Source organism: Leucoraja erinacea, chromosome 17 (assembly GCF_028641065.1).
Source record: "Leucoraja erinacea ecotype New England chromosome 17, Leri_hhj_1, whole genome shotgun sequence".
NCBI classification, from domain to species: Eukaryota; Metazoa; Chordata; class Chondrichthyes; order Rajiformes; family Rajidae; genus Leucoraja; species Leucoraja erinaceus.
The window spans coordinates 21,884,507-21,907,692 of record NC_073393.1 but is presented as its reverse complement, the minus strand read 5'-3'; the positions used below and the strand labels follow the sequence as shown (position 1 = coordinate 21,907,692).

The following is a 23,186-nucleotide window of genomic DNA, read 5'->3' as shown; positions in this document are numbered from 1 at the left end:
GTGCAACTCCTGGGGTTACAGGGGAAGGTAACTGTGGAGGCGGTGGTTTGAGTGGGAAGGAATGAGTTAACCAGGGAGTTGCGGAGGGAACAGTCTCTATGGAAAGCGGAAAGGGATGGGGATGGGAAGATGTGGCTAGTGGTGGGAACCTGTTGGAGGTGGCGAAAATGTCAGAGGACTATTTGTTGTATGCGATGGCTGATGGGTTGAAAGGTGAGGACTAGAGTGACTTTGTCCCTGTCTACTGTGGATGGCTTGATTATAAGCAAAGAGTAGGAGTAAACGGGTCCTTTTCACAATGGCGGGCAGTGACTAGTGGGCTACCACAAGGCTCAGTGCTGGGACCCCAGCTATTTACAATATATATTAATGATCTGGATGAGGGAATTGAAGGCAATATCTCCAAGTTTGCGTATGACACTAAGCTGGGGGGCAGTGTTAGCTGTGAGGAGGATGCTAGGAGACTGCAAGGTGACTTGGATAGGCTGGGTGAGTGTGCAAATGTTTGGCAGATGCAGTATAATGTGGATAAATGTGAGGTTATCCATTTTGGTGGCAAAAACAGGAAAGCAGACTATTACCTAAATGGTGGCCGATTAGGAAAAGGGGAGATGCAGCGAGACCTGGGTGTCATGGTACACCAGTCATTGAAAGTAGGCATGCAGGTGCAGCAGGCAGTAAAGAAAGCGAATGGTATGTTAGCTTTCATAGCAAAAGGATTTGAGTATAGTAGCAGAGAGGTTCTACTGCAGTTGTACAGGGTCTTGGTGAGACCACACCTGGAGTATTGCGTCCAGTTTTGGTCTCCAAATCTGAGGAAGGACATTATTGCCATAGAGGGAGTGCAGAGAAGGTTCACCAGACTGATTCCTGGGATGTCAGGACTGTCTTATGAAGAAAGACTGGATAGACTTGGTTTATACTCTCTAGAATTTAGGAGATTGAGAGGGGATCTTATAGAAACTTACAAAATTCTTAAGGGGTTGGACAGGCTAGATGCAGGAAGATTGTTCCCGATGTTGGGGAAGTCCAGGACAAGGGGTCACAGCTTAAGGATAAAGGGGGAAATCCTTTAAAACCGGGATGAGAAAAACTTTTTTCACACAGAGAGTGGTGAATATCTGGAACTCTCTGCCACAGAGGGTAGTTGAGGCCAGTTCATTGGCTATAGTTAAGAGGGAGTTAGATGTGGCCCTTGTGGCTAAGGGGATCAGAGGGTATGGAGAGAAGGCAGGTATGGGATACTGAGTTAAAAACATAGAAACATAGAAATTAGGTGCAGGAGTAGGCCATTCGGCCCTTCGAGCCTGCACCGCCATGTTGGATGATCAGCCATGATCATATTGAATGGCGGTGCAGGCTCGAAGGGCCAAATGGCCTACTCCTGCACCTAATTTCTATTTTTCTATGTTTCTATAAACATGTACTGTGGCAGCACCTAGTGGTGGTTGGGGCAATACGAACCCTCGCTATTGGCTGGCGCCGTCACGGCATCGCGGGTTTTTGGATCATCAGTTAGTCAAGCTCCACCCAAGTAGAAGGAGCTTCGTGTTATTTGGATGACCCAGAACGCGGTTGAGTTAAACGCTTTTTTTTTGTTTAAAATAAAGAATTCTATTTTACTCAACTGACTCGTCTCGCCAAAGTGTAGTCGTTCCGCTGATTTGATGGAACGCAACAAAAAAAGATTTTCACTGTACCTCGGTGCACTTGACAATAAACTAAACTAAGTAAACTCTAATGACCAACTGTTATCTGTCTTCTCATAATCAATATCTCCCCATTTACTCGATGTTAAATCCATTCCATCCAAAAGTGTCTTAAAAGGCACTATTGTACATCTGCCTCCACCACCACTCTGGCAGTAAATTCCGGGCATTCACTACCCTCTGTGTAAAAAACCTGCCCGACAAATCTCCTTGAACTTTGCCCTCTCATCTTAATGCTGTCAATATGACAAATACATTAATACCCACAATACCAAAGCAAAACTCTTGAAGTCCTTAGTGTAATGAAAATTAATGCATGGTTCATAGTTTAGCTATTATAATGTTCAAGAGTCTGATGTCTGTTGGGAAGAAGTGATTCTTGAACCTGGTGGTCACAGTTCTCAGCCTCCTGTGGCTTCTTCCCGATGGCAGGAGTGAAATGAGAGCGTGGCCAGGGTGGTGTGGGTCTCTAATGATGCTGGCTTCCTTTTTGAGGCAGTGCCTCCTGTAGATCCCTTCGATGATGGGGAGGTCAGTACCTGTGATGGACTGGCCAGTGCAAACCACCCTCTTTCATCTCCTTTGTTCCTGGGCTTTCGAGTTGCTGAACCAAGCCATAATGCAGCCAGACAGCGTGCTCTCTACTGTGTCCCTGTAGAGATTTAATAGAGAATTCAATGACATACTGATCTTCCCAAAAAAATGGGCTTTCTTCATGATTGTATTTTGGGGCAATTAACGATGGGTAATGAATTCTGATCTTGCCAGTGTACTTGAGTACCGGCCAATGATTAGGACTTGTTCCACTTTTCGATCCGAACTGTCTCACATTTTTCTGCCCAACTTTGCGTGGCATGTCAATACTCTCGCCAGCAAGAACTTGTTCCCCTGTTCAATCTTGGAATCGTCCGGCAGAGTACCTCAAAGGCATTAGATTACTGATTCAAGAGAGACAAAAAAAAAATTCCAAAAAGCTGCTTGTGTCATCAAAAACGAGTCAAATCAGACATCTCCAAAACAAAATTAATTACATGGTCAATATTATTTTTTATTTGATTTCTAATTTGTTTTGAGGATAGTACGGTGCAAAAAAATCGTTATCAAATAGAATATTAACAGGATACATTATTTTGCAAAAATAAACTTTATTCATAATAAAATATATAGACAAATTAAAATCATGAAACTCCTAATACATTCTTAGTGTATTTACATTTGTTATTGCTATTGTCATACTCAGTAGTGTTAGCACCTCCTATTTTTCTTACACAAAACACCCTTGCCATTCATGTACTGTGTGGTATGGCTGCCCAGCCTGCAGCTGTCTGTTTTTCATCTTCTTTCTTATTTTTAGTTAGTTGAGTGTTTTGTTTTTAGGAGTTCTAGCCTTTTTTTTATGTGGGGGGGGGGGGGGGGGATGGGGAAACTACTTTTCAGGGCCCCTACCTGGTCGGAGAGGCGGCTTTTCTCCGGGCTGCACTGTCGACCCGTCCTCGCGGCCTACCAGCGGGCCTGGAGTGGCGTTTCCTGGGGAGACCGCCCAGAACCTCGGCTTCAGCGGCGGCACAGCGCTGGAGCGCTATCGCGGAACGGAGCGGGCGATGCCTTGCCCGGGTCGCCGCGCTGGAGCTCAGGAATGCTGAGACCGCAGGTGAACATCGCGGAGCTGCAGGACTGTGGAGCGGCCAGCCGCGGGCAGCGGCGCTGAACCTAACATCGGCAGCCTGGGATCTCTCGCCGAGATCGCCAGTTGTGGAGCTCCATCCAGCGCGACCTTGTTGGCTTCGGAAGCCGCGGCCTCCAGTATGGAAGCGGCTGTTCCAGGGTTCCCAGGCCGCTGTGAGGATTCTCCCGACGCTGGAGCTACATCACCCGGCGAGAATGGCCTGGAACAGTGGGCCTCCATAGAGGCGACTGCTGAGGCCCCAATAGGCCCGACTATGGGTGAACTGGGGATGGGGACTGGACATTGTGCCTTCCCCCACAGTGGGTACCATTGTGGGGGTTATTTTTATGTTTATTGTTAAATTTAACCATATAACATATAACCATATAACAATTACAGCACGGAAACAGGCCATCTCGGCCTTACAAGTCCGTGCCGAACAATTTTCTTCCCCTTTCTTTAATTTCTTTAATGTTATGTTTAATCTTTATCTGTGTGCTGCATGGCAAGACAAATTTCATTACACCATTTGGTGTATGTGACAATAAATGCCCTTTGTCCTTTGTTCTTTGTCCTTCCTTTGTTTGAGGGGTGTCCCCACCAGACTCTGCCCCTTAATGTCCAGCAGCAGAAGGACGCTAGACTGTGGTCGTCCCCCACAGAGCCTTGGCGTTGGCTGCACCAAGCTTCAATGCATCCCCCAGCACATACTCCTGCAGTCTAGTGCAGGCCAGTCGACAATATTACCTGACGGACACCTCGCTCTGCTGGGAGACAAACAGGTCGAAGAGCCTCTTTCACTGAGTTGATGATGGTCTTCAAGACAGGATGTTAACTGGATCAAGGTAAAATCTCTGTGAGGAAAAAAAAGACACAGAGTACTGGAGTAACTCAGCTGGTCAGGCAGCTATGTTTTGAGTTGAAAGCCTTTTTCAGACACAAAACACGCCCTGTAAAGTTGCCTATACACAATAGGGGACAAAGTACTGGAGTAATTCTGGAGAACATGGGTGTGAAGAAAGGGTCTCAAACTAAAACATCACCTATCCATGTTCTCCAAAGATGCTGCCTGACCTGCTGAGTCACTCTAGCACTTTGTCTTTTTTAATTTATTTTATTTCGGTATAATTTTGTTTACTATTGTCCAGTGTACTGAGGTACAGTAAAAAGCTTTTATTTGCAAATAAAAATCTGAAGAAGGGTCCTGACCTGAAACATCACCTATGCATTTTTTCCAGAGATACTGCCTGACCCACTGAGTTACTCCAGCATCTTATTTCTATTAAGAAAAACGATGTATGTTTTCAAAAATTGGCATCTGCAGTTCCTTGTGTCTACAAACTCTCGGTGAGGTTTGAGGCTGTCTGTCTGTCTGTCCCTACGTCACTTCATTCACTCGTCTGCATTTGACCCACATTGCTCCCTGATTGTCACGTCCCTGACTGACACCGGCTCTGAATTAATTTGGTTCCAATTACCGGAGGCACCCAGACCCCAAGTACTTCATGAATGACAATGCTTTGTACAGGCATAATGAGTCTGGCTCGCCTCCAGCCTCCACACCAGGCTCCCGGGATGGATTTTCTCGCTCCGCTGTCTCGTATCTGGAATGGGCCAGTCGGCAGCATTTCCCATCGGACAACTCCCCCGGCTGGGAGATCAGCAAGTCTAACGAATAGGAGGGAACTGCAGATGCTGGTTTACACCCAAGATAGAGAGGATGTGGAGAGGATGTTTCCACTATTGGGAGAGTCTCGTGGATTAGAGGTCATAGCCTCAGAATTAAAGGACGTTCTTTTAGGAAGGAGATGAGAAGGAATTTCTTTAGTCAAAAGGTGAAGAATCTGTGGAATTCTTTCCCACAGAAGGCTATGGAGGCCGTTAGTGGATATATCTAAGGCAGAGGTAGATAGATGTTTGATCTTGATGTGTGTCAGAGGTTATGTGGAGAAGGCAGGAGAATGGGTTTAGGAGAGAGAGATAGATCAGCCATGATTGAATGGCAGAGTAGACTTGATGGGCCGAATAACCTAATTCTGCTCCTATCTTGTGATCTTATGATCTAGCCAATGATCTTATGATCTTATGATCTAGCCAAACTGCTGCGTAACTTTAACTTTGTCAGCACCAGAAACGTGGCGACTCATTTGTGGATTTTGTATATTGTATAACAAAGAATTTCGCTGTACCAAGGTACATGTGACAATAAAGTATCATTGAATGATTAAATCATTGAATCATTGAAGGTTTGGGCAGACCAAAGAGCGTCTTTCACCAACGAGTTGATGACCTTCCAGCAACGCTTGATGTCCGTCTCCGAATGTGTCCCTGGGAGCAGCCCGTAAACCAGAGTGTCCTCTGTTACAGAGCTGGTCGGGATGAACCATGACAAAGACCCTCGCATTATTCTCCAGACTCTCTTCACAAATACGCTCTCTGCAAAGAGATGGACAGCCATCTCCTCTCCATAGCAGCCATCCACATGCACTCTCAAGGCCTCGTATAATGGCTGTTTCTGATAACTGACCCTACACTAAAACAACCCCTCCCTCATTGCCCCCGAGTTTAATTGCCCTCCTGTTGGTATCCGTTGCTTCAGCTTACAGAGACCATACCTTCCTTTGTTGTAAGAGTCATGGAGTCATTGACACAAGGAACTGCAGATGCTGGTTTACAAAAAAAAGATACAAAGTGCTGGAGTAACTTAGCGGGTCAGGCAGCATCTCTGGAGGACATGGATAGGTGATGTTTCGTGTCAAGACGTCAGAGTCATACAGCATGGAAACGTGACTGCAGTATAATGGTGGGGCTGCCTTGTATTACTGATTATTAATTCATTGTATTCTTGATTATTGTATATTTATTTGTTGTGTTGTATTAGTAGGTCTGTAAATTCAATTCCATCTGCAGCAAGTAAAAAATTCACTATTCTGTATCTGGTACATATGACACGTAAACACTCTTGACTTACATGCTTCCTGTTTCTCTATACCTTTAAAACAATGGCTAGGATCTCTAGTGCAGGGATAATGCAAGGGAGGTTAGGCACAACATTCAGAACAATGTGCAACGCTTGTCTCGTGTCTTGGAGGTTCACTCCTCCGGTGTGAGGAGATAGAGAGAGAGAGGGGGGGGAGAGAGGGAGAGATGGTGAGGAAATGAGGGCTAGGGAGAGAGGGAGAGGGAGAGAGAAAGAGGGAGGGTATGTATGTATGTGTGTATGTGTATATACATATACGTATAGGTATATATATATTATATATATACAGTATATCTGTGTGTACTTGTGAGTATGTGTACATACAGTATATACACTGAACTTTTTTTTCTCTCTCATTTATTATAATGTTTAGGGTGTACTATGTTTACATATTCTGTTGTGTGGTAGCGAGAATTTCATTGTTCTATCTGGAACATATGACAATAAAACACTCGTGATGACTCTTGAGAAAGAGGGAGAGAGAGAGAGACAGAGAGAGAGAGACAGACAGACAGAGAGAGAGAGACAGAGAGAGACAGAGAGAGCACAAGGCAGTTTTCCTGCGATGCTTGCAGCCTCTTCTGCAGGCTTGTCACCTGCCGAACAAACGGGGACTGACAGGTAAGGTCACGGCATTGCTCTCTTAGACCTGGCATACCAATGGGCTGTGAGTCACACAGAAGACACGTATCATTCATAACCAGGTACAATGTCACCTCTTCCATTTTAATAAAGCCACGATGGGATACTCACACATTATCATTTAGAGGGAAGATGAAAAAGGTCCAATAATAAATTGAGTCCAAGGTCACTCACAAGCAAACACCCACCCTAATTACTGACAGCCTCTTAACTCAGCCTGGCAAAGATTAAAAGATAATAAGGATCCATTACGGTCCTTCTGAAGTATTGATCTCAGCCGATCTAAGTGTTTCTGTCCACAGTACGGAGCTGTTGAAGTTAATATCTGTTTCACCTCATTATAGTTCAAAACCGTGTCGTTCTTTTCTTCATGCAGGGAGCTGCTACGAATATTTATGGACCGCAGCTGGTTTTTATTTGGAGGCGAGGAATGCTATTCAGCTTGACCAGAGTTGCTTCCTGATTTCCAGCCAATAGACGCGCCAACATAAACCATAGAACAGGTCCTTCGGCCACAATTCCTGTGCTGAACATGATGCCAAGACCCACTGCTATCTGCCGGTACAGCACCCATATCCCTCCATTCCCTGCATATCCACGTGCTCTGCCAAAAGTCCCTTAAATAACACTATCGCATCTGCCTCCACCACCACCCCTTGCAGCAGGTTCCAGACACCCACCGCCATCTGTTTAAAAAAACCACGCCCCGAATATCTCCTTTAAACTTTGCCCCTATCAGATTAAACATCTGGTACCATATTCAGCACGGACAATGTGGGCCGAAGGGCCTGTTCTAGTGCGGTATTGTTCTGTGTTCTACGCCCTGAGGCATTTGATATTTTAGCATTTGTTAAAAGGTTCTGACTGTCTACCCTATCTATAACTCTCATTATTTTAAATATTTCTATCAGTTCTCCCCTCAACCTCTGCCAGAGAAAACAATCCAAGTTTGTCAAACCACTCCCTGTAACTAATACCCGCTAATCCAGACAGTCTGGTAAAGAAGACACAAAGTGCTGGAGTAACTCAGCAGGTCATACAGCATCTCTGGAGAACATAGATAAGTGATGTTTCAAGTTGGGTCACAGTCTGAAGAAGCATTACTACCCAAAATGTCATTGATCCATCTTCTCCAGATTTCTTGCCGACCTCACTGAATTACTCCAGCACTGTTTTCTTTTGGTAAACCAGCATTTTTTTCAGCATTCCAGTAAACCTCCTCTACACCCTCTCCAAAGCATCCACATGCTTCCTGTAATGAGGCAACCAGGATTGCAAACAATACTCCAAATGCAACCTAACCAAAGTTCTACAAAGCAGTAACATCTTTTAGAGATACAGCGCGGACACAGGCTCTTCAGCCCACCGAGTCCGTGCCAGACAGCATCTCTGGAGAGAAGGAATGGGGGCAAAGATCTGAACAATGAGAGGTTGAACACCCAACCCTTCTCTCCAGAGACATTGCCTTCCCTGCTGAGTTACTCCAGCATTTTGTGTCTGTTTTTGATTTAAACGAGCATCTGCAGTTCTTTCCTCTACCAAACTTTACAACTCTAAACAAAACTTTCCACCGCAGTTTAGTGAACATTCTGAGCAGGAAACTGCTTCAGGTGATCACGCCAATGCCATTTATTCCCAGGTAAATGTTGTGGATATTTATTCAGCGCTGGATGATATGACTTAATTTGAAGAGCTGGAGGCTTTTCCAGAGGTGACCTGAGGTTGCTCTGAACATTCTCACGAAGCCATTGAATTCATGTAGAATTTTAGTTTTGTTTAGTTTATTGTCAAGTGTATCGAGATGCAGTGAAAGCTTTTGTTTCCTGCTAACCAGTCAGCGGAAAGACAATATACGATTACAATTGAAACATTCACGGTGTACAGATACAGGATAAAGGGAACAACGTTTAGTGCAAGATAAAGTCCAGTTATGTCCGATTAAAGATAATCTGAAGGTCTCCAATGAGGTAGATGGGAGGTGAGGACCGCATTCTATCTGGTGACAGGACAGTTCAGTTGCCTGATAACAGCTGGGAAGAAACTGTCTCTGAATCTGCAGGTCTGCATTTTCACACTTCTGTACCTCTTGCCTGATGCGAGAGGGGATAAGTGAGAGTGCCCAGGGTGAGGCTGGTCCTTGAATATGCTGCTGGCCTTGCCGAGGTAGCGTGAGGTGTAAATGGAGTCAATGGAAGGGAGGTTGGTTTGGGTGATGGTCTGGGCTGCATTCACAATTCTCTGCAATTTCTTCAGAATCAGAATCAGAATGCTTTACTGTCATTGCATGTGTCACATACAACGAGATTACTGTGTCTCTCCATTTAAAAGAACTTCAAACATTCACAAACTCATACTTTTTACACTCCCTCCCTCCCCAAACCCACCCATGGATTCACGTTTAAATAAATTAACACAGTCTTCCACCCCCCCCTCCTTCCCCATAACCCGCTCCCGAGACAGAGTTCAGTTCCAAGATTGCTGATGGGTAAAAGCTGTTCTTGAGTCTGGCAGTGCGTGACTTTAGCGACCTGTACCTTTTACCTGAGGGCAGCAGTGTGAAAAGGTGGTGACAAGGATGTGTAATGTCTTTCACGATATTACAGGTCCTGTTGCGGCATCTGGAGTGGTAAATGTCCTTCAGAGGGGGCAGGGGGAGTCCAATGATACCCTGGGCAGTTTTTATCACCCTCTGGAGAGCTGCTCTGTCAACTGCTGAACAGTTCCCAAACCAGGCAGTTATGCAGTAAGTCAGCATGCTTTCTGCCGAACAGCGGTAGAAAGACTCCAGCAGTTTAGCAGACAGATGGGCCTTCCTCAGTGTTCTGAGGAAGTAAAGTTTCTGCTGCGCCTTTTTTACAACTACAGCAGAGTTCACAGACCATTTAAGATCCTCACTGATGTTGATCCCCAGAAATTTAAAACTAGGCACCCTCTCCACCTCCTCGCCCCCTATCTCCAGTGGCCTGAGCTCCACTCTATGTCGCCTGAAATCAGTGATGATCTCCTTTGTCTTTTTAGTGTTCAGGGAGAGATTGTTGTGAGCACACCACTCAGAAAGTCTGTACACCTCCTCTCTATAGGCGACCTCGTTCCCATTTGAGATGAGCCCCACCACGGTTGTATCGTTCGCAAATTTTATGATCCTATTTGCGGTGTGATGGGGTAAGCAGTCATGTGTGTATAGGGCGTAGAGGAGCGGACTGAGCACACCACGGTCTTGGATGGAGCTGTTCCCAAACCATGCTGTGATACATCCTGATGAAATGCTTTATTTGGTACATCTGTAGAAGTTGGTGAGACATGCCGAACATTTTCAGCCTTCTAAGAAAGTATAGGCGTTGGTGTGCATTTGTGGTCATTGATTAGAGCCTCCCTGGGTCCACTCTTGCCTCCAGTCTACCAGCCCCCCAGATGCCTCCGTCTCCAAATCCCATCCGCTTTTCAGATCTTTGCCCCTGTTCCTGCCTTTCTCCCAGCGCTCTGCTCGCTGGCCAGAACGCTGTACCTCTCCTGCTGCAGGTATGCAGTGTATCTGTAAAACGTGGACCTTCTGCCTGCCTGCTCTGTGTTCATAGTGGCATCCTTATTGCACAGGAGCACATTGTGGAGTTCAGCAATGCAACAGTCACAGACAGACAGTGTGCCAGCGTACAGTCGCAACCGTGTGTGGATGTGGCGTCGAAGGACGAGAAGCCAAAGCAAAGAAGTGGAGGCTAAATAACCGAACGGAAACCAAGCCGAAACGCCAAATAACCGAAAGCGTACGAAGCCGAAACGCCAACTAACAGAAAGGGTGGGATGCCTAAAAGCAAACTCACCGAAAGGCCACTCTGCCGAAACACCAACTCACCGAAAGTCTGTGTCGCCTACAAGCCAACTCACTGAAAGGCCTCTCTGCCGAATAGTCAAATAACAGACATGACGTTGCCGGGGGGCGGGACTTGTCAGTGATTGGTCCAGATCCCCGCGTCCATCACATCACTGGCTGATGGAGACGGGAGGGTGGGGGTCATTTTCCCACACAAGCCATAGGTGACTGGACACTCTGAACCCGAGCACCAAGTTGTGAGCGGCTGAAGGAGTGCATCCCTCGGGACAGCCCCCACTCTCCCACGGCCACAGCCGCCCTCCGCCTCGTCTCCCCCATGAGGCCGCACTGTGACGGGCTGTGGGTCGGGTGGAGCAGAGGTGTGGGACGGGCTGGTCCCTCCGCCCACCCAGAGTCACTGACCGCCATGCACCGCCATCGCACCCAAAGTCCTGATGTGGTTTTTGTAATGTTCAATGCCCTAAATTGTTCACTGTGCTCCAATTGACCTCTGGTCATTGTGTTTTATAATGGATAAATGTGTTGTTGGAGATCAGTACAGTGCAGAAACAGGCTCTTCGGACCACAATGTCTGTGCCAAGCATGAAGCCAAGGCCAACTGTGAGTTGTAGAATCAAGGAACTGCAGATGCTAGTATATAAAAAAGGACACAAAGTACTGGAGTGACTCAGCGGGTCAGGCAGCATCTCTGGAGAACATGAATAGGTGTTGTTTCAAGTCGGGACCTTTCTTCAGGATCCCAACCCAAAACATCGCCTATCCATCTTCTCCAGAGATACTGCCTGACCCGCTGAGTTAGAAACAAATAGAAACATAGAAAATAGGTGCAGGAGTAGGCCATTCGGCCCTTCAAGCTAGCACCGCCATTCAATATTCAACATATAAAATTATAAAAGGACTTGACAAGCTAGATGCAGGAATTTTTTCCCAATGTTGGGGGAGTCCAGAACCAGGGCCACAGTCTAAGAACAAAGAGGAGGCGATTTAAAATTGAGATGAGAAAAAACCTTTTCACCCAGAGAGTTGTGAATTTGTGGAATTCTCTGCCACAGAAGTCAGTAGAGGCCAATTCACTGGATGGATTTAAAAGAGAGTTAGATAGAGCTCCAGGGGCTAGTGGAATCAAGGGATATGGGGAGAAAGCAGGCACGGGTTACTGATTGTGGATGATCAGCGATGATCACAATGAATGATGGTGCTGGCTCAAAGGACTTAATGGCCTCCTGCTGCAACTATTTTCTATGTTTCTATGTTTCTATCTTCCCCACTACCGATGTAAATCTAACTGGTCTATAATACCCCGTTTTCTCTCCCCCTCCTTTCTTAAAAAGTAGGGTTACATTAGCTACCCTCCAGTCCACAGGAACGGATCCAGTCTATAGAACATTGGAAAATGATTACGAATGCATCCACGATTTCTAGGGCCACCTCCTTGAGGATGCAGACCATCAGGCCCTGGGGATTTATCTCCCTTCAGTCCCAACAGTTTGCCAAACACCATTTCTTGACTAATGTGGATTCCCTTCAGTTCCTCCCTCCCACTAGTCCCCTAGTATTTCTTGGAGATTGTTTGTGTCTTCCTTAGTGAAGACAGAACCAAAGTACTTATTTAACTAGTCTGCCATTTCCTTGTTTCCCATTCTAAATTCACCTGTTTCTACATTTGTCTTCACTAATCTTTTCCTCTTCACATATCTAAAGAAGCTGTTATAGTCAGTTTTTATATTCCCTGCAAGCTTTCTTTCATGCTCTATTTTCCCCCTGTTAATTAACCCCTTTGTCCTCCTCTGTTGAATTCTAAATCTCCCAGTCCTCCAGTTTGCTGCTTCCTCCAGCCAATATATATGCCTCCTTGGATTTAACACTATTCCCTCGTTAGCCATGGTTGAGCCGCCTTCCCCATTTTATTTTTTCACAAGACAGGGTTTCTCCAGCACTCTGTGTCCGATTGTGCACTGTGTGTGTGGAGTTTGCAAGTTCACTTTGCATGTGTTTCCTCCAGGAGCCCCACTTTCCTCCCACAGCCCAAAGACATGTGGCTTTGTAGGTTAAGTAAAGTCATAGAATCATATAGTACATAAACAGGCCATGCGGCCCAACTCGTCCATGCCGACCAAGATGCCCCACCTAAGCGAGTCCCATTTGCCTGCATTTAGAACATAGAACATAAAACAGAATCGTACAGCACAGGAACAGGTCCTTTGGCCTATAATGTCTGCGCTGAACATGATGGCAAGACCAACTCTTATCTGCCTGCACATGATCCATATCCCTCCATTCCCTGCATATCCATGTACCTATCCAAAAGCCTCTTACATGCTTGCTGTATCTGCCTTCAGCGTGTTCCAGGCACCCACCTCTTTGTTAAAAACTTGCTTCGCACATATTTATACTTTGCCCCTCTCACCTCTGTTTCCTGCAACATTAATTGGAAGTAATCACACAGTAAACCTGAGGCTCTCCTGCTGCTATTCTTTGACCAGCCACCTGATGGTGCAATAGAGCAGCCTGGTGAACAGCATTACTCCATTGCCAGAGTGACGCCACACGCAAACTGGAGGAGTCTCATATTCCACTTGGGGTAGCTTACAACTCAATGGTATCATCATTGAATTATCCAGTTCCAAGTAATGCCCCATTACCCTCCACATGACAAAGGAGCTGGCCATTGACTTCAGGAAGCTTGGTGGTGTACATGTCCCAATCCCCATCACTGGTGCTGAAGGGCAACACGGTGATGTAGAGCCATCTCACAGCCGACAATAGACCAGCGGGATGGGACATGCCCAGTGAGCAGCAGGATGGGACATTCCTGGCAAGCAAGTCCAACTTGCTGACCACGGTCTGACCACAGAGGAGTATCCTGTCCACTGCGGAGAAGCTAGTATGGAGCGAGTGGTCGAAGCGAGGTGGTCGGGTCAGACCCCCGAGGTCAAGTTGGGCAAAGGACGAGGTCGGGTCGGAGCCATAAACAGAGTTAAAACGAGGACAGAGCCTCGGGTCGAGACAGGCCAAGGTAGACGGGCCATGTCACCGAGAATAAAGGCAGACCCAGAGTGGGGGAGCCACTGAGAACTAAGGAGGGGCGAAGAAGGGATGATTATTTTTTGTAACTTCGTCTGAGCCTTTGTGGCGACTCTTTTGTGTACTTTGCGAAAACAAAAAATTTCACTGCACCCAACTAGGTATAAAGTTTCACCATCATCATGATGGGCTCCACATTTTCTTGATTAATGAGGCTTTTTACATATCTTCCATTCATTTGTCCTAAGTGCCATCTATATCGATCGTTTTCCTTTCCCTTGACTCTCAGTCTTAGGAAGGGTCTCAACCTGAAACGTCATCCATTCCTTTTCTCCAGAGATGCTGCAAGACCCTCAGCTTGTTGTGACTACCTTCAGGTTGCATTACAGCTTGGTTTGTAAACAGCTTTGTCTGAATGACAATAAAAGGCTATCTATCTATCTATCTATCTATCTATCTATCTAATCTATCTATCTATCTATCTATCTATCTATCTATCTATCTATCTATCTATCTATCTATCTATCTATCTATCTATCTATCTATCTATCTATCTATCTATCTATCTATCTATCTATCTATCTATCTATCTTTGCCCAAGACCATGAGAAATTGCAGAGAGTTGTAGATGTAGCCCAGTCCATCCCTGTAGATTAGTATGTCTTTACTATGTGTGGATCTGATCATTCAAAAATCACACATACCAGACTTCTCACCATTGACTCCTACGCTTCACGCTGCCTCTGGAAAGCAGCCAACATAATCAAAGCCTTGTCCCATCTCAGTCATTCCTTCTTCTCCCTGCTCCTGTCCAGCAGAAGGTTCAGAAGCTTGAAAGCGCGTACCACCAGACTCAGGAACAGCTTCTTCCCCTTCTCTATCAGGTTTCTTAACGGTCATTCCATAAGCTAGGGAGCTGTCCGATTCACCTCTAACCTATTACGGAAATTGGACTTTATCTGTGGAACTGATGTGCTACAATGCTAAGAACTGTATTCTGCATCTTCAGTTTCGCTCTCTGTATTGTACTTTAATTTGACGATCATGTTTATATGAGGAAACCCACGTGGTCACAGGGAGAATGTGCAAACTCCACACAGAGAACTCCTGAGGTCAGGATCGAACCCGGGTCCCTGGTGCTGTGAGGCAGCGGTCCTGTCAACTGTGCCAAGATGCCGCTCCAATAATAACCTACGCTGGGGATGTTCAAAGAGGTGACCCCAAGCTCAGCCCAAAGGGCATCTTGAAGAGTTGGAGAGTACATATACATCACATCGCTGATATTCACCCAGTTGGTGATGATAAACTAGCAAAGCTTTCTCCTGTTTATTGCACAGATCTTTGTGCACAAACATCAGGACATAATGAGTTTTAATGAAACAGTTTGCATTCTCTCTCCTGGCAAAATATCACCTTCTTTGACATTCAGAGCGAAATAAATCATTAGGGATAATACTTTCACTGCTATGAGCTGCTTGATAAGTGAGTTATTTTGTGTATTAATCGTCACATGCAGAGAGATAGTTAAAAGCTTCTATTGCTAGTAATCCAGACAAATCACACCTTACGTGAGTATAATAAACCCTCTGGTTTAGTTTTAGCTCCGTGCAACTGCCGCAGGTTGTGGTCGACCCGCTCGCTCGCCCGGCTGCTGTAGGACATCCCGCGGGCGTCTCCGACAACACCGCCTCCACCCACGACCACCACAAAACGCACGTCCGTCGCCTCCAGCAGCCGCCCTCAGCTTCCATGTGCCGCGGTCACCGTCCCACTTCCCGAGCCGATCACGGGCGTTTTCCGAGGGTGTGGGAGGTGAGTTCACTGCTGGGTAAGTCCCAGACAGGAGACACATTGCTACACTAGGACAGTCCTGCTATCAGAGTGGGAGTTAGACCTTATAACTCAGCCCAGTTGGCACCACGATCCGTTTTTGTCAACCAAGCCTTGGTCCACCACAGCCTGCTGGATCTCCCAGTTAGTCCTAGCGTCACACAGCACGGAAACAGGCCCTTTGGTCCATTTTGCCCATGTTGACCAAGATGCCCTATCTACACTAGTCCTACCTGCCTGCTTGACCCATGAGCCTCTGAACCTTTCCTATCCCTGTATCTGCCAAAATATCCTTTAAATGTTGTGATAGTACCTCAACTACCTCCCCAGGCAGCTCGTTTCATACACCCACCACCCTCTGGGTGAAATGTTGTCCCACAGTTTCCTATTAAATCCTTCCTCTCACCTTAAACCCAATATCCTGCGATTCTTGATTTCCCCTCTCTGGGTAAAAGACTGGGCGTTCACCCTATCTATTCCCGTCACGATCTTGTACACATCTAGAAGATCACCCCCCATCCTCCTGTGCTCCAAGGAATAAAGTCTGAGCCTGCTAAGTCTCTCCCAATAACTCAGGCCCTCAAATCCTGGCAACATCCTCGTAAATCTTCTCTGCACTCATTCCAGTTTTACAACATCATTCCTATGCAGGGTGACCAAAACTGAACATGAAACCCCCATACTTCCAGTCAGCCTAAGCTCGGGGATCTTGAGAAAAACAGGGATCCTTTCTCAACCAGCAGAGGAACTTACAGATTAATTCGTGTCTGCCAGATCTTAGAATAAGCCTCAGTAAATGTGCTCCACAAGGAAATACTCCAGAGGAAAGTGATCCATCATGGTGCCTTGTTAAAGAAGGCATGGATAGCATTCAATTGAAAGACAAGGCTGGGGGTTGGGAAGATTTCAGAAGCCAACAACGGACAATTACGGAAGCAAGAAACAGCAGATCCCGGCTCGACAGCAGACCTCAAATTCATGTGAGTATGTTGGTGAAATGGCCGTCTGTAAATTGCCCCTAGTGTGTAGGAAATGGATGCAAAAGTGGAATAATGTAGAACCAGTGTAGACAGGTGATCGATTGTAAGTGTGGACTCAGAGGGCCAAATGGCCTGTTTCTGTGCCGTGTCTCTGATCTTTGAACTAAACCTCTCACCCACCCTGAACAGCATGAGATAAAGAGCTGCAGCATGATCTACACTGGGTCACACGGGATCTCCAGCAGAGGCCGCGACCTCTCAACCACCTTCCTTCTCCTGCCTCCCCCGCTTCCTATCCCCTACCCAGCATCATTGAAGCATTCAACACCCCCCCAACCCCCACCTCCTCTTTTCCTTTTCTCTCTGCTTGACTTCAACCGAGCACTGCAAAAATAAGCAGTGGCAACAGTCCAGTATTTCTCAGTTCAGTTCCCACCAGGGACTGCTGAAAATCTGTACTGAGTTAAAATAAATAAATCGAGACAAAAAATATAGGTCTAAGTAAAAGTGGCCATGAAGCTGTGGAACTGTTGATTTAGAAATTGCAGAAAGAGTCAAAAGTCAAGTGTGTTTAATTGGCACGTATAGCCAATGGAACAATGAAACTCTTACTTGCTGAGGCTTAACAGGCCCATAAATGCACACAGATAAATATATAATAATCATAAATACAATAATAAATGAACAGCATTATAATATCATGATAGTTCAAAGACACTGCATACAAGATCTTAGCATTGTGTCATGTTCAATAGACTATAGGCAATAGGTGCAGGAGTAGGCCATTCGGCCGTTCGAGCCAGCACCCCATTCAATGTGATCATGGCTGATCATCCCCAATCAATACCCCGTTTCTGCCTTCTCCTCATATCCCCTGACTCCGCTATCTTTAAGAGCCCTAGCTAGCTCTCTCTTGAAAATATCCAGGGAACCGGCCTCCACCACCCTCTGAGGCAGCGAATTCCACAGACTCACAACTCTCTGTGAGAAAAAATGTTTCTTCATCTCCATTCTAAATAGCTTACCCCTTATTCTTAAACTGTGGCCCCTGGTTCTGGACTCCCCCAACATTGGGAACCTCTATCATGCCCAGACCCTTAATAATCTGATATGTTTCAATAAGATCCCCTCTCAACCCTCTAAACTCCAGAGTATACAAGCCCAGCCGCTCCATTCTTGCAGCATTTGACAGTCCCGCCATCCCGGGATTTAACCTAGTAAACATACGCTGCACTCCCTCACTAGCAAGAATGTCCTTCCTCAAATTAGGGGACCAAATCTGCACAAAATACTCCAGGTGTGGCCTAATGGTTGTTGGGAAGAAGCTGTTCTTGAACCTGGAGGTCACAGTCCTCAGGCTCCTGTACCTTCTTCCCGGTGGTAGAAGTGAAATGTGGCCAGGGTAGTGTAGGTCTGTTGATGCTGGCTGTCTTTTTGAGGTAGTGCCTACTTTAGATCGCTTAGATGGTGGGGAGGAATTAAAACCAAGGAGTCTCACAGCATGGAAACAGGGCTCTTCCACCCAACATATCCATGTCAAACAAGATGCCCCATCCAAGCTAATCCCATTTGTTCATGTTTGACCCATAGCACTCTAAACCTTTCCTAAGTGTGTACCTGTCTAAACAGCTTTTAAACATTGCATCACTTCATCTGACAGCTCGTTCAATGTGTGAAAAGTTGCTTCTCCAGATTTTCTTTAAATCTTTCCCCTCTATCCATAAACCTATGCCCTTTGGCTTTGGAGTCTCCTACCAAGGGAACAAATCTGGGAAAATGAGGGAGAGGTGAATCGGACATAATACAATCAAGTCAAACTGAAGTACAAAAGGTAGAGCAAAGGGGAAGATACAGTGATAGACACAAAATGCTGGAGGGACAGGCAGCATCTCTGGAGAGAAGGAATGGATGACATTTTGGGTCGAGACCCTTCTTCAGATTGAGATACAGAGTGCAGAATATAATTCTCAGCATTGTAGTGCACCCATTCCAGAGACAAAGTCCATTGACCTCAATGGGGTAGAGATGAATCGGTCAGTAACCTAGCTTGTGGAAGGACCGTTCAGAAGCCTGACAACAGAGGGTAACAAGGTGTTCCTGAGTCTGGTGGTGCGCACTAGAGCAGCATCTGTACAGCTGCCGGACGGGAGCGGGGAAAAGAAGCAATGACCGGGGTGAGACAAGTCTTTCCACTTATTTTGTGAAGTTTGGTGTATGCTTTCCTTTGCACAACAAGCAATTTAAGGATTGGAAAGTTTCTACGAGGTTTGACATGCAGAATATATTTTTATTCAGTAGTAAAGTTCCCTGTGGAGTCTATCAAAACACAACAAGCCCAGAGTCACTGCCCTCTACAACCTGCTATTTATTTTCTGTTTTTCAATCCATGTTCCAGGGGAAATAAAAATGAGACCTTGTTTGGACAAATCGATGACTGGCAAACAATGTTCAAATGCAAGTAGTAATTTTTACACCCACTATTTAGTTTTGATTGAACCTTTTTATTTCACCATCTGAGTGAATTGGGAGCAGAAATAAATTCCTACAAATAGATTTTTCTGAGACTTCTGCGGTTCGGCAAGAATGTCAACGCATGAGTTGGTGCTTGGCGAGAGAAGAGAGATTAAAGAAGGACCTCAGGGGCAACCTTTTCACTCAGAGAGTAGTTCGCATCTGGAACAAGCTGCCAGAGGATATAATTACGACTTTCATGGTGGGCAGCAAGGTGGCTCAGTGGTAGAGTTGCTGCCCTACAGCGCCAGAGTCCCTGGTTTGTTGTTGACATCGGGTGCTGGCTGTAAGGAATTTCTACATTCTTCCTGTGACCATGTGGCTTCCCTCTCACATTCCAAAGACGTGCAGGTTTGTAGGTTAATTAGCTTTTGTAAATTGTCCCTAGTGTGTAGGATAGAACTAGTGTACAGGTGATCATTGGTCAGCGCAAACTCGGTTGGCCGAAGGGCCTGTATCCACCTTGTATCTCTAAACTAAACTAAACTAAACTAAACTAAACTAAGCTAAATTAAACTAAACCACAAAAGACATTTGGACGGATATATGGATAGGAAGGATTTAGAGGAATATGGGCCAAGTGCAGGCAAGCGTGACCAGCCCAGTGTCCTGACCTAAAGAGTTTAAGAGAGGGGAACATAGAACGTCGAACACTACAGCACAAGAACAGACCCTTCAGCACACTATATCTGTACCGAACATGATGCCATGACCAACACTTATCTGTGCGCACCTAATCCACAAGCTGGTTACAGGGAGAGGCAGGGGAAGTGGATTGAGCAAGAAACATAGATCAGCTATGATTGAATGGCGGAATAGACCCGATGGGCTGAATGGCCTAATTCTACACCTGTGTCTAATTTCACTATGTGCTTATCTACAAGCCTCTAAAATGTCATTGTCGTATCAGTCTCCACCACCATTGCTGCTTGTAGCCTGGCCCAGGCACCGATTCTGCCTCTGTATAAAAAACTAGCCCAGTTTACCACTTGGTCAGCATGGCCTGAAGTATCTGCATGGCTCTACCACGTCTTCAGACGGAAGGATTGGTGCACGGAAGGTTTTCAGAACATGGAGCTGAAGAGCCAGACAAACCCTGGGATGAGGGGAGGAAAGGTAAGAGTGCCGGGCAGTAACTATTGAAGTCTACACCTTGGGTAGTCTATTTTTTGCAGAAAAACGTTGAGACTTTCCCTCCGCCTGCTAGCGACAAGCTGTGTGACAGACCATATGGTGCGCCATTGTTCACAGCTGTTACAGGAGCTCCCACGCTCCTCAATAATTATACGTTGTATCTATTTTTGGGCTTTGTTCAACACACCAACCCTCCCTTGTCAATCCCACTGGCTTCGTACGATGATTCATGAAATGCACAATTATTTCCTTAAATGTTCTGGTTTTAGGACATTTGAAAAATGGTGACAAATAGGGTCCAGATCACAGTCACAAGTGTCGCTCTACGTCTGGCACTGCATGGGTTAATGGGCAACTCCATCTACACTTCACACCTGATGGGCTGAATGGGCGAATTCTGCTCCTATTCCTTATGACCACACTGCCTCAGAAAAGCAGCCGACATAATCAAAGACTTGTCCTACCGCGGTCTTCTTCCTGATCCCGTCTTACAGAAGATACAGAAGCTTGAAATTGTGCACCACCAGACTCAGGAACAGTTTCTACCTCTCCGTTATCAGGCTTCTGAATGTTCCTTCCATAAGCTGGGGTTCTGCCTGATTCACCTCCACCCCATTGTGGACATTAGACGTTCTCTGGAACTGATGCGCTACAATGCCGAGAACTATATTCTGCACTATGGATCATCCCCTATGCTCCATCTATTGAGTTTGACGTGATTGTATATTAGATCTGTGGGGACAGCATGCAAAACAAAGCTTTTCACTCTACCTCAGTGACAATAATAAACCTAAACCTCAAATATGCAGCCACAGCAACGGCTGGCAATAAAATAAAGATACAAGGAACTGCAGATGCAGGAATCTTGAGCAAAACACAAAGTGCTGGAGGAATTCAGGCAGCAATGTGTGGAGGGAATGGACAGCCAATGTTTCTAGTTGGGACCATTCGTCAGACTGGTAGTTTAGGGAAGAGAAAGCTGGAAAAGGGGTGGGTTGGGACAAAGCCTGGCAAGTGATAGGTGGATGATTGACAGATTGGCAGAAGGGCAGAATAAGTGACAAGGGCTGGAGGTGAAAAGGAAACAAAAGTGTGTCAGATATGGAGAGGAGTGAATCGTAAAGCCAAAGTGTGGGAAATGGATGGAAGGGGGGAGGGGAAAGAGGGGGGTAAAAGGGAAACGGGGTATTCAGTGATGGGAAATTAGTACAATAACAACATTAATAAGACTTTTGGACAGGTACTTGGATAGATAAGGTTTTGAGGAATGGGGACTAAATACACAGAGGCAAATGGGACTAGCTTGGATGGGGCATCTTTGTTGGCATGGACGGGTTGGGTCGAAGGGTCTTTTCCCTGTTGTATGACTCTCCCACTCTAAGATTCTGAGCAACTGAGAACACATTGAATGATGAGCAGGAAGTACAAGTTGGGCCTTATATCTAAATTGGACCTTACAAGGAAGATGGTCTAAAAGCAAGGAACAACACAAAATGGTTTTATGTTCATAAGCTCATAAGTTATAGGAGCAGAATTGTGCCATTCGATCCATCATTTCAACCCAATTCTCCTGCCTTCTCCCCATAACTCCTGACACCATTGCTAATCAAGCATCTTTCAATCTCCGCCTTAATATTATCCATTGACTTGGCCTCCACAGCCATCTGTGACAATGAATTCCACAGATTCACCACACTCTGACTAAAAAAAATCATCCTCATCTCCATTCTAAAGGTACATCCTTTTATTTTGGTTTGTATGGCCTTTGTACTCTCCCACTAATGAAAACATCCTCTCCACATACACTCTATCCATGCCTTTCATAATTCATGACGCAACTATATTAACTGTAAGAGTGGGATTGCAATCATATACCAAGACTGGCTGAAGACCCGTTCATTTGAATGGAGTGATTCATCTTATAGAAAGGAGAAAGTCTGATTATACACAGTTAACTTTAGTCCAGTTTCTTGTTCAACAGGAACAAACTGTTCGGGTACTCTGTGGAACCTGATGAACATGCAGCGGATGAAGCTATGCAGGTGACGTTAGACAGAGGAATTACTGAACATTGCTTGGTAAGAGGCTCCAACTCAAGATAACACGAGAGAAATCTTTGAAGATGCTTGTAGCATCAGAACTTCTGTGTCTTGAGATTGTTCTGTAACACCAGACGTGGTATGTATTGAATTTGAAAATAAAGAAACAACAGGAACAGCACTGAGACAGACATGGGTCAAGGGTCAGGTCATAGAATTGACTTTATAAGCGAGTGATGTTGAGTGAATGCAAAATGTGATGTAAAGCAACTTGTTTGCAATGTGTGTGTGCGTTCAACCATGAAGCACGTCCTTTAGTTCCAACAGAACATTTTCCAAAAGGCATCATGAGTCTACAGTCGTGAAACGGCAAGCTGACGAGAATGTTTAAACCATCCTGCAGTGTTACAGTGATGCCCAACTGTTACGCAGACTGCTGAAGATGTAACTCCCTGGTTGAATTATAGATGTCCCGATGGACCCAACCATTCCTGATCCTTAAAGTCGAAACAAAGAACTGCAGGTGCTGGTTAATCCGCAAAAAGGACCCAAACTGCTGGAGTAACTCAGCAGATCAGGCAGCATCTCTGGAGAACATGGATAGGTGACGTTTTGGATCGGGACACATCTTGATCCTTCTGACATGGCTGACTAAACTCTAAAGGACATGAGACCATGAGGCAGTTAACGATTCTAGAAGCCTACCTTTTCAATCTCGAGGACTTTGCCTTCAAAGATGAGAGTAATTAGTATTGGCAGCATGGTCGGCACTGGCATCGTGTTCTTGTGCTGTGCCATTCGGCCCATCTTGTCCATGCTGTCCAAGACTAAGAATAAAAGGA

The 23,186-nt window shown here is 45.7% G+C and overlaps 1 long non-coding RNA gene across 3 annotated transcripts in view; it reads right to left on the bottom strand.

Annotated features, from left to right (window-relative positions):
• Window positions 1-1,429: 1,429 nt before the first annotated feature.
• Window positions 1,430-23,186, bottom strand: part of LOC129705312 (uncharacterized) — a 51,605-nt gene continuing 29,848 nt past the window's right edge. For 2 of the 3 annotated variants that reach the window (XR_008724874.1, XR_008724875.1), the window contains 2 exons: window positions 4,123-4,229; window positions 1,430-2,361 (listed from right to left, as the gene is read on the bottom strand). This is a non-coding gene — a long non-coding RNA (uncharacterized LOC129705312). Of the gene's footprint in view, window positions 2,648-4,122; window positions 4,230-23,186 lie in introns of all 3 variants that reach the window. The other variant, XR_008724876.1, reaches the window with a different exon arrangement.